The sequence below is a fragment of the Amblyomma americanum genome, chromosome 5 (assembly GCF_052857255.1).
Source record: "Amblyomma americanum isolate KBUSLIRL-KWMA chromosome 5, ASM5285725v1, whole genome shotgun sequence".
NCBI classification, from domain to species: Eukaryota; Metazoa; Arthropoda; class Arachnida; order Ixodida; family Ixodidae; genus Amblyomma; species Amblyomma americanum.
This window is the reverse complement of record NC_135501.1, coordinates 192,240,976-192,246,855: the sequence shown is the minus strand read 5'-3', so window position 1 is coordinate 192,246,855 and position 5,880 is coordinate 192,240,976. Positions and strand designations below refer to the sequence as shown.

Sequence of the window (5,880 nt, the reverse complement as noted above, 5' to 3'; positions counted from 1 at the left end):
ACTCATGCGTCTGTCTGTCTGTCTGTCTGTCTGTTGTTGCCAGGAAGAAAGAAAAGGAAAGTGCACAGGCCTGCCCACTGGCTCAAGCCGAGCCACAGTCGCTACCACGTGCAGATAGTAGGAAAGTTGAAAGATGGGATAGAAAGACAGGATAGTAAAGACGCGGTAAAGACAAGGCCGATCCCGGAGGCAGTGCAATACCGAGCCAACCGGTGGCGGGAGTGAAGCATCTTTCAAACTCTCCGCCACATTTCCAAAAAGAAGTCCAATTGGACCCGTAACAGATACTCTACGGGGTCCGGACATTCGCGGCTAGAATTCATGCGAGCCCGGCTTCATACGTTGAATCGTAAGAACGGCAACCTGAAGCCAATATTATGCGCATGTTCTCTGCGTTGCTTATTGAAAACGGTATAAAACGAGCCACTTTGGTAACAAGGCCTTCATGCTGGGAGCCGAAACGTCATCTTTTTAACCCAGCTTGTGGCTATATACTTCCAAAGAAATACGATGTACATCCGAGGGTGGTTCAGTTATGCATACTACGCATTGTACAGTGTACCACGCTGCCACCGGAAGTTACATTGTGCCACTTCCGATTTCTGACCTTCGTTGAGCTCTTTTATTATACCGATTGCGAACCTCCTCCGACCGAAGGGGTCATGTATCGAAATCTGTTGCTCTGATTGATCCCTACTGGGAGGTCACGTGACTGTTAAGCCGCTTGCGGCCCTCGGACGAACTGGCCAGTGCTGCTCAGCAGTATGGCTGCATAGGGAAGAGGGCCGCCCTAGCCTCGTTTTGATGGCGGGCAATAGACGCAAGATCCCCAGGTGGTCGAAATTATTCCGGAGCCCTCCACTACGGCACCTCATTCTTCCTTTCTTTCACTCCCTCCTTTACCCCCTTCCCTTACGGCGCGGTTCAGGTGTCCAACGATATATGAGACAGATACTGCGCCATTTCCTTTCCCCAAAAACCAATTATTATTATTATTAAGACGCCTGTGTGCTGTGCGATGTCAGTGCGCACTGAAGGTTCACATCTGGTCGAGATTAGTCCGGAGCCCTCCACCAAGGCTCCTCTTTCTGTCGTCTTATTTCCGATCCGTCCTTCATCCCTTCTTTCACGGCTTGGTTGGTGCGTCCACGAGAAGCGAGACAGTATACAGTGCCTTTCCTTTCCTCATAATCAATTTTCACAGTGGAGAAGGAAAAGCCGTAGGGTGCCTAATTACTTGAGTGCCTAGCTCGTAGGTGGCGCCTGTCTCTGGTAACCACTAGAGTCACACTGGGCCACAAATGGGCTTCTACCGCACGAGGCGGATTTAACGTTGTTGACGGCGGAACTTATCGCTGATCCATCAGAGCAACTGTGGTCAAGACACTTTTCCCAAGCATCTCACCCAGAAGAGCCGAGCACCAGGCCGGGGGAAACCTTGTACCCATTAACAACCGGTGGGTACCCGGCGGCACTGGGGATCGAACCCAGCACCTCCCGAATGCGAGGCGGATGCTCAACCACAAGGCCACCGCTTCGGTAAAAAAAGGGCCACAAATGGGCTTCTACCGCACGAGGCGGATTTAACGTTGTTGACGGCGGAACTTATCGCTGATCCATCCGATCAACTGTGGTCAAGACCCTTTTCCCAAGCATCTCAACCTGAAGAGCCGAGCAACAGGCCGGGGGAAATCTTGTACCCATTAAAAACCGGTGCGTACCCGGCGGCACTGGGGGATCGAACCCAGCACCTCCCGAATGCGAGGCGGATGCACTACCACAAGGCCACCCATAACGTCCAAAAACTGGTCGTGCCCTGATTTTGACGGGCTATATATGACTCACTGACCTCGAGCGATGGGAGGTAGCGGTGTCCAGCTCTGACCCAGCTGTCCAAAAGCAGCTGGTGGGCTGGGCTTTGGAAGTCGCCGAGCATCACTGACTGCCCGTACATTTCACGCGACCAAGAGCCAACCCAAGAATAGTTTAAGATATGGCTCAATATTCATTAAAGTTTCCCATCACCACCACCACCACCACCACCATTCTGATTTTGATTCGGAGTTTCGCAGCTACAACTGATGTCATTAAACGACCGTAGTTATTTGCCTTTTGTTCTTTACGTCAGCGCGTCATGTCATTAAAACTTGTATAAGTAATAATAGAGCAATGCAGCTATTTGAAGGAGCCGAAGCTCAAGGCAGCCGGTCAAAAGCTCATCCAAAGGAGCGGTGCAGGCTAATGATGAACCAGTTCATCCTACGAGCAGCTTCGTATATAGTTTCGGGCCCACGATTGGTTTATGTCAGTCCTATCGTCCACGACTTTGCATGAACTATTGTTGTGAGACATATAGCACAGACACACTGGTCAAGGTTAGTATGCAGTTGGCTGCAGAAACTTTTCACCATGCTGTCATTATGCCGAGCGCTGAGCCGGTACGGGTTTCATTTTTGTGTGTGTTGGCCACTGGGCCGCAGTACGTTTTCTTGAGAACTGCTCAATCCCCACTTGATGAGTAAATGGCATCCAGACACATACGATTCGCCCTGCTCCTATGGAGCAGTTGGCCCACTCTAACGGTTTTGGAATGTTAAGAAAACCCAGACGTAAACCGACCGCGGCGGCCGCGTTTCGACTGAGGCGAAATGCAAAAAAAATTCTGATGGCCTAGCTCTGTTAGGCCAGGATATACGTAGCGAAAACGCTGAGACTTCTGCATCGGAAGAGTGAATTCACTAGATGCGCCTTTATTCATGGTTAATGCTTGAGCCGTCGTGGCGGAGTGGTGCGTCTCCGCCTCAAACGCCAAAGGCCCAGGTTCGATTTCCTATAATAATAATAATAATAATAATAATAATAATAATAATAATAATAATAATAATAATAATAATAATAATAGGTCTTTTGGGGAAAGGAAATGGCGCAGTATCTGTCTCATATATCGTTGGACACCTGAACCGCGCCGTAAGGGAAGGGGGAAAGGAGAGTGAAACAAGAAATGAAGAAAGAGGTGCCGTAGTGGAGGGCTCCGGAATAATTTCGACCACCTGGGGATCTTTAACGTGCACTGACATCGCACAGCACACGGGCGCCTTAGCGTTTTTCCTCCATAAAAACGCAGCCGCCGCGGTCGGGTTCGAACCCTGAAACTCCGGCCTTGGCACAGGTTTTTAATGCGACAGCGTTAAGGAGCTCGTGTAGCAGAGACGCCGGTGTCGTCGGCGTCGTTGGCCGTGAGCGAAAAAAGGCGCATCTCTGTGGACACCTGAACCGCGCCGTAAGGGAAGGAATTTTCCTTCCCTTACAGCGCGTTACGGGTGTAAAGCGAGAATTGTGAGACAGGCGTCGTTTCCTTTCCTTAAAAACAATTTTCATTTCATTTTCCTTATTCTGCCTGCTATCCTTTATTTCCACTGCCCCAGCTCAGGTGCTTCAGTATCGATGGCAGATGCCGGGGCTGGCAAATATGTTTTCCTTTCTTTTTACTATTATTTTAATAAAACCCGCTACCACCACCACCACCACCAATTTCCTTCCCTTACGGCCCAGTTCGGATGTCCACCGAGATATGTGAGACAGGAATCATTTCCTTTCCTTAAAAAATATTTTCATTTTTCTTGCCTTACAACCAAGATATGTTTGGTTGCCTTAATTGTCCGGACAAGGTGTGGCACCGAAGGGCGATGGCGTTCCGTGGATTCCTTGGCAATGGTTCAACACGCTGTAGCGTCCTGGTCTTAAAGGCTAAGCTTAAGCGTCCTCCAATTTTTTTTTCTTTCTTGTTAAAATTATTTATTAGGTTAACTTCAGTTACTGCTTCCCGTCTGCGGTGCCACCCCGTCCCTCTGTCGCTTTTTAAACGAAATTGCGCCTAATGTGGAAAAAGGAACTCTGTAAGAAGTGTATTGGCCACTGGTACTGAACAGAGGTATGAATCGCATGACGTCCTAATTCGGCGGTCTTTCGCATTGGATTAAGTACCTCGTGCTGGAGCACCGGCGATCAGGAATGTCGGGACTCCGTGCCGAGGCCTGCCATTGCACTGCGGCAGGCTGAAGCATGCCACTACTCCTAAATGGAGTAGTGGGGCATGTAATTTTTGGTAGTTGGGGCTCGGCGCTCGTGCCAGCCCCCTTTTTGAAATTCCAAAACCAGAATGGTACCACTATTAGGGCCATTTTTTTTACCTACACTAGTGGTGTAGCATGGGTTCATTTTTTTACCAGTGTAGAAAAAGTGTAGCTCCGCCAACCTATACGAACGAATTTTAAAGCGAAAGCTTTATTGGTGGTAGTGGTTTATTATTAAAATAATAGTAAAAAGGAAGGAAAACATTTTTGCTAGCCCCGGCATCTGCCATCGATACTGAAGCACCTGAGCTGGGGCAGCGGAAATAAAGGATAGCAGGCAGAACGGAGAAATGAAATGAAAAAGGTGAGAGGACAGGAAGAGGGGATAGGGGGAGAACAACAAGCTATTTACAAACTATTTACACAATAAGAAATGTGTCCAGGTTGTGCGCGTGATTAGTTCATTTTAGAGGAATTAAATCATACACGCGCACAGCACTGTGTTGGCTACAACTGGAGTGGGGCGTCTAGTTATCAATCGTTCAAGGTAGAACTCGCGGATCATTTGGTCACTGCGTGTAACTACCTGACGGAGAACCGACGGGACGTCAAGCCCGTGTGTTCGAGGAATGCACAGAGGCTCACCAATGTTCGCTCACGAGTGCGCGCACTGCCCTGCGGCCACAATAGCGTCTTGAGGGAGTCTGGTAGTTTGCCCTGCTCCCTATAGGCCGCAAGCATATCGCGACGAGCATCGGCGAACGGGGCACAGTGAAAGAGCAGGTGCTCAAGTGTTTCCACTGCACCGCATCCGTCACACACATCACTCGTCGCGATTCCGTGACGCTCCCGTCGCTCCCCGGGCCACACGCAGCCAATGCGCGCGCGGAGGATCATTGCACGTTGTGACCGTGTAAGTGCGCGACAGCCGGTGACACTGTCGATGCGCTCACCTCCTGCGATGCGTGGGTCGGGGTGCTGCTTTCGGAGATGGTCGTGGATGGCCGCACGCACGTCCTCCAGCGCAAGGGGCAAATCGCTGGCAGGTAGTTGGTGTGCAGCGGTCGCGAGGCTGTCAGCTTCTGCGTTGCCTGCGATGCCGCAGTGACCGGGCACCCACTGTACACGCACAGCACAACCTCTCTGCGCGAGGCGCTCGATGCGGGAGCGAATTTCCCGCACTAGTGGGGTACTGCGGCCGTTAGATTGCAGGCTGCTGAGGGCGGCGCAAATTCGCGATTTCGCCGTGGCGGTACTCCACGGAGGCACGTCACGTCACAACGCGCGCCTCGCCGCGGAAGGTTACTGTGCTTCGCGCGCTCGCCGCGCCATCTTGCATGACGTCACACCGCGCCGCTCGCCGCCGTTTGGTAGAACGTGACACCGCGTTCCTCGTCGTTGCGTTCGCCTCCGCTCGCTTCGACAGCTGCGTCGCATGCCTGATAACATGTCACAGGATTGAAATGGAGGGCTGGCGTGCGCCGCAACCACAGTTGAGGCTACAGTATGGACGGCGACAAGTCTGATAAGCTGGAGGAGGCCTGGAATCGACAGCGGAACGAGATGAAGAGGAAACGAATCGCCCGAGAAACAGACGAACAGCGCGCCGAGCGACTGGCTAAACGCCGCCGTGAATATGTCGCCGCGAGACAGGCACGTTTAACGTCCGGTGTCTCGACCGCTAGCAGCAGCGGCAGCAGCCGGAGGAGAGACCTGAGTCCTGCTTCACTGAAGACGGCCCGTGATGAACGGTGGAATGCGACCAAGAGACTTCAGCGGCGGGCTCAAGAAACCGAAGAACAACGTT

The 5,880-nt window shown here is 51.5% G+C and overlaps 1 non-coding gene across 1 annotated transcript; it reads left to right on the top strand.

Moving 5' to 3' along the window:
* The first annotated feature begins 3,976 nt into the window (after positions 1-3,976).
* Positions 3,977-4,138, top strand: LOC144135598 (U1 spliceosomal RNA). The gene has a single exon (XR_013315544.1). It is a non-coding gene; the product is annotated as a U1 spliceosomal RNA (small nuclear RNA).
* Positions 4,139-5,880: the final 1,742 nt, after the last annotated feature.